Below are 12,812 nucleotides of genomic sequence, written 5' to 3' on the forward strand. Positions count from 1 at the left end.
GATATATGCCATCATGTGCAAGCAATGCCCCTCTGCCATGTACATTGGTCAAACTGGACAGTTTCTACGTAAAAGAATAAATGGACACAAATCAGACGTCAAGAATTATAACATTCAAAAACCAGTCAGAGAACACTTCAATCTCTCCGGTCACACGATTACAGACCTGAAAGTAGCTATCCTTCAACAAAAAAACTTCAAAAATGGACTCCAAGGAGAGACTGCGAAATGGAATTAATTTGCAAACTGGATACAATTAACTTAGGCTTGAATAGAGACTGGGAATGGATGAGTCATTACACAAAGTAAAACTATTTCCCCACGTTATTTCTCCCCCCACCCCACCCCCTACTGTTCCTCAGACATTCTTGTTAACTGCTGGAAATGGCCCACCTTGATTATCACCAAAAAAGTTTTCCTCCTTTCCCCCCCTCCTTCCTGCTGGTAATAGCTCATCTTAAGTGATCACTCTCCTTACAGTGTGTATGATAAAACCCATTGTTTCATGTTCTGTGTGTGTATATAAACCTCCCCACTGTATTTTCCATCGAATGCATCCGATGAAGTGAGGTGTAGCTCACGAAAGCTTATGCTCAAATAAATTTGTTAGTCTCTAAGGTACCACAAGTACTCCTTTTCTTTTTTGCAAATACAGACTAACACGGCTGCTACTCTGAAACTGTTATCATAATTTTCAACTCCCTTCCTGTGAAATCAATTGGTTATTTTTTTCAAAACATTCAACAACAACAGAACTTAGGTGTCTCATGGGTCTATGCTTATTCTTTGCCAGCAGTTTCTGTATAGCACTGCGTTTGCTATTTCTCAGTGAAAAGTGAGACTGAAGCTTTCAAGGAGACAGTTCATTAAGCCAGACAGACATTAGGTTTTATAAACTTGTCAGACAGTTGCAATATTTTCTTTTCAATCTCACTCATACCCCAAATACAATTTCTAGCTATGGAACAGTGATGGGTTCTGATCCTACAATGTAGAACAAATGTAATTAAGTGATGTACATTCTAAATAAGGGAAATGGTTTACTCTTTAGACATTTCAAACCAGAAAATTCAATCACAGGAACAGTGAAGCAGAGCTATTTCCTCCCTCTTGAGTCTGGAAGTTATACATCATTAGCCTGGCTGATATTTTGGCACTATTTTGTCAGTCTGGTAGATGACTTAAACAAGGATCCAGCATATATTTATGCTGGATAAGAACATCATCATTCACTTTACCTTATCTCGTTATCGAGGGACTTTTAGATTATTGTGATTAGATTAAATTCTAAATTTGCAAGTCATCTGCAACTTGTGCTGTGGGCAAATGAATGCCAGCTATGATTCTGAAGTTGAGATACAATTAAAATACTTATACAGCCAGGCTAATTAAAACACAAAATGAATTGTTTGGTTGCAGCCATATCCCATCAAAGTCATATTCTAAAGATAATCAAAATGAGCAAACAGCCAGTCTCCTTTAAGTGCAAAAAGGAGCCAATGATCTTTGATATCAGGGCCAGCATGGGGTCCAGAGGGTGTTGGGCAGTCTGTGTCAAGAACCTCTTCAATTTAGAAGAAGTTTCCATGCTTTATTCCAGGATTTCCTGGACTTGTAGGGAGCAGTCTCTGTCCATGGGATTCAGTGTATATCTACACCAGCATTTCTCAAATGCAGTCACCGTGGCTGCATGCGGACACCAGGAGCTTTTCTTGTGGCCACAGTCTCCTGGGGTGTAATTGGAGGAGGGTGGGGGGGAGAAGCGGCCCCTCCCCCTCCCTGGTGCTCCTGGATGCACAGTCCTGGTATTGGTTTCTCGGGCTTCCAGCAAGGGTGGGGTAGCTGATGAGTTCCCCATTTTTCCAGGGGCTGGGGGGCTCAGGATTTGGGCTTCAGCCCGGTGGTGGTGGGGAGACAGACTCTGGTTGTGAGGCTTTGGGCTCCAGCCCCGAGCTCCAACTGCAAGGCTTCAGGCTCCACCCCTCCCCATTGCCCCTGGCCCCTGCTTCCTCGCCGATCACCCATCCAGGGCTTAATTTGTCCCCAGACTTCCCAGGGCTGAGTAGTCTGCTGTGAAAAGTGGTATTAACAAACATACAAGTATCACTTTTCACAGCAGACTTCCTAGTTAGCAATAAATAAATTACAATGATTTGGACATGTATATGTGCATATTTGTTTTTTCCTAAAGCTAATTAAGTATTTTAAGAAAAAGTATGAGAGCAGCCACCAGCAGGAGTTGGTGGCTACACTCTGAGGCCACCAAATAATTTGTCCTGAGAACCCCGATCTACACTGTAATTAGACACCCCCAGCTGGCCCATGCCAGGTGACCTGGGCTCACAGGTCTCCAGCTAAGGGACTCTTTAATTGCAGTATAGATGTTGCAGCCAGAGTTCTGGGACCCTCCTACCCTGCAGGGCTCTGGAGCCCAGGCTCCAGCCTGAACCTGTGTGGGAACATGGTGTGTTTGTGAGCTAGTTAAGAATGTTTATGAGCTAGTGAAGGTCGCGGTGAACCTTTGATGACCCTTTAATGAACCTTGAGAAAGAGTTACAGGCTGGAACGTGACCCAGACAGACTGGCAACACCAGATCCTGTTGACAACAGATAGCGGACAGCTGTGCTCCAATCAAGAGGAAGAATGCACGTGTACAGCCCGTGCTAAGGCTGCTCGACCAACAAAATGTCTCCGTGACCGGATGATGGACTTGGGAGGGGGTTGAAAATGTTATGTAAGAGGAGTGTATAAAAGCAATGAGGAAATAATAGATAAACGGCTTTGCTACCAACCATATTGGCTGATGTGCTTTGTCCGGCTCGCACGAGAACCCCAACAAGCCTGAACATCTACACTGCAAATAAACAGCTCCTTAGCCTAAGCCCATTATCCCGAGTCAGCTGGCATGGCCCAACCATGGATTTTGAATTGCAGTGTAGACATATCCTCAGTCAGCCAACAGCTATGCCATCAGATGCAGTGACTGAGTCTGGATGCAGGATTTGGCCATGGGGTGGTAAATCAGGTCCAAGTAATCTGGGAGCTGGATCAGAGACTGAACGGACATCTGTAATTGCTCTATCAGCAAAGTTTATCCAGTAAGGAGCTACAAGAATGACCGTGGCTTTGTTTCTTTTGATCTTGGAAATCACCCCAGGAATCAGGGGTATTAGGGGAAAGGTGTGGAGCAGGCCTGTTCCACTGCAGAAGGAAGGCATCCAGCAACTATTCTTGAGTCTAGATCCTAGATTCATACTACTTCTGGAACAAACATTCCAACACTTGTTTTCCTGGGTGGCAAACAAATCTATTATGGGAGACCACTAATTCTGAATATTATTTTTCTCATGGATCTATGTAAAGACCATTCGTGATTGGTGCTGGATTGTCTGTTCAAGAAATCTAAGCCTGTTGCTTGTTCCTGGAAGATGAAGGGACATGGGAGTACCCCATTCTGATGGCACTGGTCCAAAATTTGATGACCTACAGGCAGAGGGGCAAAAGTAGCTCCCCTTTGTTTGTATTGTGTGTATCTGCTGCACAAGATTTGCACAACCATATTTTGGAGGATATCCTGGTTTCTCTGGGCCCTAGGACATTCATAGATAATCGCATGTTGTCTGGGAACCAAGTTCCTTGAATTTGTAGGTGCTCCAAATGCTTTCCCCATCCTGTCCCTGATGCACCCATGATCAGTGTCAGTGTTGTGAATGGGACTGAGAAGGTGCGGCGGGGTCGTCCCCGGCTCCCCCCTCCCCCAGCCATGCCTTGAAGGGCTTAAAACAGCCCTGGAAGAGGGCTGGGAGGGAAAAAGCTGGGCTATTTCGGAAAACAGCCACAGCTACAGAATGTGTAATTAGGGCCCAGCTGGCCCTTATAAGAGGGCAGTGGGCCAGAAGGAGAGAGACACTTTCTCTAGCTACATAGAGACAGGAGGACCTGGCTGCCTGGGAAGCTGAGGAGGGTATCTAGGGCAGAGCCATGCTGGGGAAGGGCAGAGGGAGCTAGGGGGCTCCAGCCTAGCAGAGCCGCAGGCTGAGGTAAAGGCCCATGAAAGGGTACTAAGGCTGCAGAGGAGCAGCCCAGACCTAGACAGAGGCAGCTGGTCCAACCCCTCCCTTACCGATGGTGAGTGGTACAGACTGCAGTCTGCCCCAGGGAGTGGGGGCTAGATGATGACTGACAGTAGCCACTGAGGCAAGGGAGGGATAGGGGGTTGGGGGTTCCCCTGAGAGAGGAGACCCAGACTGAGGGGCCAGGGGGAAGAACCCTAATCTAGAAGGCTCTGGGACCTGGGAGGGGCCTGGGACCAGCGGCAGGCGAGACACCGACTGGCAGAGGGCGCTTCTGGCTGAAAAGAGCTAATTCCCTGGACAACCAGCAGGAGGTGCTGCAGCGATGAGTTGTCTACCCCTTTCTCTGTGTGTGTGTGTGTGTGTGTGTGTGTATTTGTGGGGTCCAACCTACAAGCAAAAACTGTAGTGACATGATATGGCCCTGAGACCTTCCTGTCTATCTAATGTCTCATTGAGGAATAGACTGACTAAGCCAGAAATGAATGGGCGGCAGGTGAAGTCTAGCTAGCTTCTTGTGTGTCATTCCTGTCTTAGCAGAGAACTTAGATGCCCTGACCATGGAGGAATGGTGCTTCTTCTCTTCCTTATAGGGCAGTCTCTCCCAATGTATGGACCCGTGTTTTAGCTCCTCTCAGATGTGCCTTTCAGTCTTGCCCTTGTGTTGAGGCACTGGTGTTGGCTCAGGTGATGATATTGTTGGTGCTGGAGGCACTGAGGCCAAAACTGTTGCTGCTGCTGCTGTGTTTGTTGGCACTGGCGTCAGTGTAACAGTGACTGATGCCAAAAGCCCCAGTGCTGAGATAGTAGTTGTTGACATGGCTGGTATTAATTTTGACAGTGCTCTCTTCCCTGCCTTCCTGTCACTGCTGAACCCTGGGGCCTCCTTGAGAAAGCACAAGCTGATGACCCTTTCAGTTATTTGGAAGTGGTCACCTCCTCTGGATCTGAGCTGATGCACATCAGTTTCTTGAGGGCATGTAGCTTCAGCCACACATTATTCAGCTCACAAGTCCTTGAGGAGAACAATTTGTGCACGCAACACTTAGGAGGGATGTGCTTCTTTTCTACATTAAAAGCAGGGAGTGAGTATGCCCATTGACAGAGGGATGAGTCCATTTCAGATTGAGCAGGGTATTAAAGGGCAGCTGGCTCCTTTAAATGAAGCATGTCCAAGTCTCCTGTGCTGGAACAGGTGTTTCCTGTTTGGCCAATTAAGAAGGTAGGGCAGCACCTGGGGCTGTAAGAGCCAGACTATCAATAAGGAAGCAGGAGCAAGTTCCCTGGGAGAGGCTGCCAGAATCCCCTGGGAGAGGAGGCAGTGGGAAGTTGCTGCAGAAAATGGCTCCAGGGAGAAAACCATGAGAGGCAGTGCTTAGTGAAAAGAGCACAAAATATTTCTGCAATAGGCCCTGAAGCAGGAGGGACTGAGAAAGGCAAAGACAAGGCTGTAGCGCAGGATGAGGATCTATTTTTGTGTTTGTCTACATTTGGGAAATTAAGTTGTGCCTAGAGAAAGACTTGGCATGGCAGTTAGTCCTTCATGAGCTGGGGGGACAAGCCAGAGCCTTACACAGGGTTTAAACCCTGAGGTTTAGAGGTCAACATGACAATTATCCTGAGGCGCCTCGGCCCACTGTACAAAACTTTGTTTTTTGGTCCAAATTAAAGAAAATGGAGAGTAAGAAGGATGGGGATAGATTATCTTCACCAAGCAGTCCAAGAAAAGAATGAGTTTGAAGCTCAGTAGGACTAGCAGGCCAGACACTTGCTGGATTCTCTCTTGCAGCCCAGCGGGGGCTAAAAGGGAACTGAGAGACTATCACAGCCACTCCACACTTTATGACCTTGCTCGGAAGCATGAAGAAGAATGGAGCACATGTGTGATCTTGGCAGAAACTGCTATTAAAAAAAAATCTGGTCTTCTGTGCATAAGGTGAATGATTATATGTCAGTGTGGATTGTACTGTAGGTTTTCAGAGAAGGTATACCTCTTTTTTTTTCCTCTCCAGAAAAACATTGTGCAAGTTAATTAAATAAATAAAATGGTTTTGGTGAGGTGTTTGGGTTTTATTAACATAACACTTTCTTGATGTCTTGTATCCCTCCTCTTTTCGAAGAAGAATGCTTTATTCTCAATTGGCCTTTCTTTACAAAGCGCTGAAGAGAACATGAAAATACATGTAGAACACCACCAAAAAAACCCCAACATCCCTAAATAGAATCCCCTGGGTAAGTTGGTTTATCTCTCTGTCTGAACTACAAACTTCAGGTCCAAGTAAATAAATCCAAACTAAAGTCACAATAACCAGAAGTCCAACTAGCTAGTCTTACCTAATTTCTGTTTCTCTGGGTTGTGGGCTGAATGAATCTTCCAACTGTTCCTCCTCCTTCAGAATCTAATAGCCATCTCCAGAACCATAGTCAAAGCCACTGGGGCACTCCATCCTTAATTCCTATACAATGAAGCAGGCTTCAGGTCTGACCATTGACTCTTCCTGTTTCTCTTTTCCCAGGCCTACTTCCTTCACTGTTGTCCTTTAGCTTTCATTTTAGAATATTCCTGCCTGGCTCTTTAGCCAAATGACACCCCCTACTTGGAATAACATACCCATTTATCTGGCAGCCTCTTTAAATCTCTTCCTATGCTCTTTAATGGCTTCTCCTAAACTCACTCCCAGGCTCTTTCCCAGGCCCTTTGATTAGAGAGTCCCAGAGCTGTTTTACATTTCCTTATAATTCAGCAGAGAGAATTCATCCCTCTGAGGAAAAGGAGACATTTACTCTTAGTTTGCCTTCCCAGAATTCCTTGCTGTCAGGCCTACAACTCCCAGAATGCCTCTATTCTGGGCTGTATTGAGGAATAGGGCCATTGAGGAATAGGACCATCATGGATCTGGAGCCTGTCTTAATAGGTATGGTCTGTTACAGTTTTTTAAGAAAAATGGCAAGTTTTTAATTTCTGTGATTGCCTCTGTACCTACATAGACAGATATTCACTACCTATAAATATTGATACATTACCAAGACTAGATTAGACAGAGCTATTACACAATATGGAAGCAAAATGCTATCTTATGACACCAGCATCCTATCACTTACACCAGTGTTCCCCTTTGCCAAGCAGTAACGTAATTATGGGGATTTATAGGTCCACTTCCCAGTGGAGGAGAAATCAGTGCCACAAAATCTGGTTATACTCTAATTTTAGCTTGTCTTTTTTTTCCGACGGAGACAGCAATCCAGCAATAGTGAGGGAAATGGGTGTAACTGTGAACCAGTTGATTGGGAGAGTCACTAAGATTGGATTAAGAGCTAGGGGAGGTGGGAGACTGGGACTGGGATGATTAGAGATTGAGACTAGGGTTGCCAACTGTCTAATTGCACAAACCCAAACCCCATTGCCCTGCCCCTGGCCCACCCCTTCCCCAAGGCAACATCCCTACCCCGATCCAAGGCGCCCCCCCCCACTCACTCCAGCCCCCATTCCTCTTTCAGTCACTCACTCTTCCCACCCTCACTCACTTTCACCAGGCTGGGGCGGGGGTTGGGGTGTAGGAGGGGGTTCAGGCTCTTGGAGGGAGTTTGGGTGTGGGGTTCAGGCTCTGGGACTGGCACATCCCTCTAGCAGCAGCTCCTGAGGGGTTGGGTCTCTGTGTGCTGCCCCCATAGCTCCCATTGGCCGCAGTTCCCAGCTAATGGGAGCTGAGGATTTGGTGCTCGAGGCGGGGACAGTGCAGGGAGACCCCCTGCTTCCCCCAGTGATGTGCAGACCACTTCCAGGAGCGGCGAAGGAAGCAGGGAGCCTGCCTTAGCCCTGCTGCGCCGCAGGACTTTTAGCACCTAAAATCTTCCAGTTTGGCATCATAGCCTCTGAAAAATTAGGACCTGATTCCAGGAGACTTCCAGTGAAACCAGGAGGGTTGGAAACCCTAATTGAGACTAGTTTGACCAGGAGAATGGGGCTCAGATAAGGAGCAAGGGGTGTGGCAGAGATAGGATCGGGGTAAGGACAGACACAAACTGGAGAGGGAGGGACAGAAGGTGTCAAGTTTGAAGGAAAACAGGCAGAGGAGTATGTGTGCACTAGAGAACACACCCTTCCAGAGCCTGAAATGGAACCCAATATTCCCTTGTCTCCGCATCTGTGATGCTGTATGATTGAGTATGACATTTATATCATTGACATTGCCACTGTTTTACAATTGCAACAACTGTTGTAGAAAGTGTAAGGTGTCAATGGAAAAGTTATGATTTGCTAAGTATGATTATCCTGTTTATATATATGTATCTTTTATATGAAATTGTAAATATTGGCCATGTACTGGCATTGTACATATGTGCAGTATTCCTGGGTAACACCCACCAGATAAAATTTATATTGAGGCCACACAGCTATGTATTGATGGTCCATCAAAGACACTTAGCTCTCAGAATGGACCATAAGAAGAAACCCATTCAGCCAGATAGCTCTTCCTCTGGACACCTCCATAAGAATATGGGCAATGTCTACCCACTGAGAGGCATCAAACCAAGTAAGCACATGTGATATGCTCATGTGAACCTGGACTCCATCCTGATCCAGTAACTTTCCACAAACTGGGCTGCGAGCTTTGTTTTGGGACAGTAAATTTCCAAGCACATGGCAGAGGATATAAAAGATCCCTGACATATCTCCATTTTGCCTCTGGAATGCTTTTTGGAATTTACCAGAGACTTTACAAGCTAGAAGTCTATTCCATCAGTGCTACAAACCTGATCTAAGAACTTTGCAATTATTTGTATGTATATGGATCTATTAATCATTATAAACTCTTTTTCATTCTTTTATTATTAAAAATTTAGTTTTGAGTTTCTGAAAGATTGGCATCAGCATGATTATTGGGTAAGATGAGAATTATATCTTGACCTGGCTAAGTGTGTGTTGATCTTTTGGGATTAGAAATACCCTATTTTTGATTAAACTCGTGTTCAGTAACCACTCATCAGAGAGTCCAGTGGTGGTGAGACAAGGGTTGGAATGACTTGTGAGACTGCATTTTTTACTTCCTTTTAACCAGTGTGGTGAGACAGAAGTTTACTTTTGTTACTGGTTTAGTATAATCTAATGAGAAATTCACTACCAGTTTGGAGTGAGTTTGCCCTATTTCTCAGCAGCTTGTCCTGAATATGGCATTCTCAGCTGTGCCCCACTGAGACACGGTGACACCATCCCTCTGCTGTTACTAAATATCTGTGAAACCCACTGGCAATGGATGTGCCTCTTTCTCCTCTAGAGCTATTTCATGCAAAGGTGGAAACCTAGTAAGTTGCTATCATTAGCTTATTGGCAGAGGTCTGAGCAGTGGTTCTAGAGCTTCTAACCCTGATGATGAACCATGGGGGTGTCACTATGATTCCATACTACAGAATATTTTTTTTTCAATTTGCTTTATTTTAAAACCTAGGAAACTATATGTTAAAGAACCTTAAGGTTAAAAATTCAAGTACTCAAAAGTTAGGAAATGCCAGAATTAACGTTGTTAGTCTGACCTTAATTCAGTTCCCTATGTGTATGCATTCTGAGATCATCATTAATTATGTGATCAAACAGTATATTTTCCACAGGATCCCTGCCTCAGTCAATGCACAGGTGGGATGCAGAAGGTGCCAAATTAAGTATTCACAGACAATCATAAATCTGGCATGTCCTAATTTTCAAGTGCTTGACTTTTCAACCTAAACATTATTTGAACATAATTTATTTATGTAAATGTGATGGGGGTGTCCCCCCACACAAGGCCTGACAGGGTAAATTAGGCCAATTAACCTAAAGGTTGCACCTGGAGGTAAAGCAGGGAGTGCTAAGGCCTAACTTGCTGATGAAGTCCAGCTGGGGAAGGGCCTGGACCAGATTTATAAAGGCAGGAAGCTGGCAACAGAGAGGGAAGTAGCAGCAGTTGTGCTTAAGTTCAATTCATTGCCCTTTTCCAGTGCCTAAAAAAAACAGCTCCCATAGAAAAATAGCTGGAAATCCAGAATTAAGTTTCTAAGGATTTTCAGCAAGGATTATACAGGGTCAGCTTCCCCACATTCAAGTCCCAAAAGGATCTAAAGAATGAATTTAATTAAATAACTTTATAATAATTTTAAGAAAAAAATAATTTTTACAACATAACATGGCAATTTTATAATGCACATACATTATTTTCAGTTATATATAAATAAAGGAAACAAATTAAAATCTAAACAGTTCAGTCCCCACAGAAACACAGCGAGAAGAAACAGAGTTCCCAAAAGCTTAGGTTGAGTTCACTTGAGTCTCAGAGTCTTTGATCACCAAATCTATACAGTCTGAGTCGAAAACAACATCTTCCCTGTAGGAATCTGCGGTTGGAATCCATGCAGACTCTTCCTCTTCTTCTGCTGAAAACACCGCTAGCCAGACAGCTAACTGATTAACCAATCACTCAGTTAAGTGTACAGATTTTTTTTTTTAAAAAGCCCTATTACAAGTAAATACAAAACTGAGAGTAGCAAAATATAAATGACTCTTTTCCCATTACTACATTTAAAGAAATGTTGGTGAATCATACTAGTTGAGACAATTTAGTTGAAACAGTTTGGCTAAAATTAAAACATGCAAAGTGTGCAATTAAAATAGAAGAAATTATTTTTCCCTCCTAATTTTCCCTTTCTGTAATTAACATTGCCCTTGCTTCCTTTTAAGAGGATTAACAATATCACTAACCTGCTGCAAAAGGCTTCAGAGTTGGGACAACAGCCTGCTTTCTGCTGCTGGGCTCAGCTTCTTCCAACTCGCATCAGGGCACATGGCCCTTTGTAAAGCAGCTGCCCTGACTGCTTCCCCTCATGGAGCTTGACCTCGGTAACAAGGAACCTATTGGAGCATACCCAAAATTACCACACCCAATTCCAGAAGCTTCTGGTTGTTGAGAATTAAATCTGCTTAGCAACAATGATCCAGGCGAGGGGTTCTCAAACTTCATTACACCACAACTCCCTTGTGACAGCAAAAATTACTACGTGACCCCAGGAGGGAGAACTGAAGCCTGAGGCAAAGCCCGAGCCCCGCCGGTCCAGGTGGGGAGCCCAAGGCAATGCCCAAGGGCTTCAGCCCCAACAGGGGGCCTGTAACCTGAACCCCGCCGACCAAGGCTAAAGCCCTCGGGTTTTGGCCCTGGGTAGTGGGGCTCAGGCTTCAGCTCTGGCCCTAGGCCCCAGCAAGTCTAAGCCAGCCCAAGCGACCCCATTAAAATGAGGTTGTGACCCACTTTGAAGTCCCAACCAACAGTTTGAGAACTGCTGACCCAAACACTACTCACTCATACCCCCACAATGGGCCTCTGTCATAAATATAAAGGGAAGGGTAACCACCTTTCTGTATACAGAATCCTAAAAATCCAAAAATCCTATTCCTGTTGAAGTCAACGGAAGTTTGACTTTAATGGGAACAAGATTTCACCCCTTGCATAGTCATTCACACTTGTGCAGAGTGCATGGAAAGTTGATATAAAATGCTGCTAAATTAGAATTATGTTTACTCCAACTTTGCACTCACATTTACCAGGTAGAAATTGTTACACAAGATGACAGGCCTATAATATTTCCAGCCTAATCAAAAGCAAGAAAAATAAGAAATCTCACAAGAGAAGTCAATGGGGCTATACTGATTTACAGCAGCTGAGGATGTGGTTTATGGTCTTTTATATATGTTACATGAAGTGCCTACCACTCTCCTGAGTGATCAATTAATAATAATTTGTACAAACATTTTTAAAAATGAACAAACATGCACTTTTACTGATATGAAACCTAGTTCGTATCACTATTAGTTCATCACTTGCTTTGAATAGTATAGCATACTGCTCAGGCACCTTGGATATCAGAGTGAGAAGAAAGACCTCTTAGGTTCTATATTCTTATCCACCACCAATAAAAAAATTATCTCTACAGTACATACCCTGCAATTTACAGCTATAGCAGACACAGCCATGCAAGGATGATCCTATGAACATGGAGCTGCAGGTTGTATCCTTGCCCTCAACCTTTCCCCAGGTCTATTAAGCACCATGTTTTTTTCTTTCCATTGCCCTCCTTTTATCTTTTATTCCAAACATTGTCTTTTCTCTGTGTGTTTGTTTTTCTGCTGTACTATGGCAATGGTGCTGAATAATGATGAAACAAAAACTTTTATCCTAAACAGTTATTTTTCAGATACATTTCTCAGGCACAAGTCACACATCTTATGTTGATGTGGGGAGCAGTTGAGTTTAGTTGCCCTATTAACAGTTCATATTTCTTAGATTTCAAGCACTCTGGGTGAACTAGGAATATCACATATGGGTAAGAAGTTCAGCAACAGACAGCAGCTGATAACACTTTGCCCTGTCAACTCTTATTTCTCTCACTTTGCCTCCCCAATTCCCTGCTGGTATTGTGCTTTCACTGCCTCAATGTTAGGTTTGTCATTCATTGCCACACAAGCCATTCCCAGATCCCGCTACTTGACTGATGCCTGATTGGTCTGTCAGCATTTCTTCTTTCATTTCTCAGCCTGACCATGCTGCCTGATTTTTTCCTTTCAACAGACTCATATATACAATTTGTCAAACTGAACTTTAGTATCCCCCTAATTAGCTCTATTTGTCTAGGGCCAGAGGACACCAAATTGGAATATAATGGGTCAAAAGGACACAAGAAGAGAGGAAGCCTAGAGTCTATGGAAGCCACTCTGT

The 12,812-nt window shown here is 44.3% G+C and overlaps 1 long non-coding RNA gene across 1 annotated transcript in view; it reads right to left on the reverse strand.

The window, feature by feature from the left end:
• LOC119852245 overlaps positions 1-10,923 on the reverse strand; it is a 37,231-nt gene extending 26,308 nt beyond the window's left edge. Inside the window, exon 1 of the long non-coding RNA XR_005291578.2 lies at positions 10,805-10,923. This is a non-coding gene — a long non-coding RNA (uncharacterized LOC119852245). The remainder of the gene's footprint in view (positions 1-10,804) is intronic.
• Positions 10,924-12,812: the final 1,889 nt, after the last annotated feature.

Source organism: Dermochelys coriacea, chromosome 2 (genome assembly GCF_009764565.3).
Source record: "Dermochelys coriacea isolate rDerCor1 chromosome 2, rDerCor1.pri.v4, whole genome shotgun sequence".
In the NCBI taxonomy this organism is placed as follows: Eukaryota; Metazoa; Chordata; order Testudines; family Dermochelyidae; genus Dermochelys; species Dermochelys coriacea.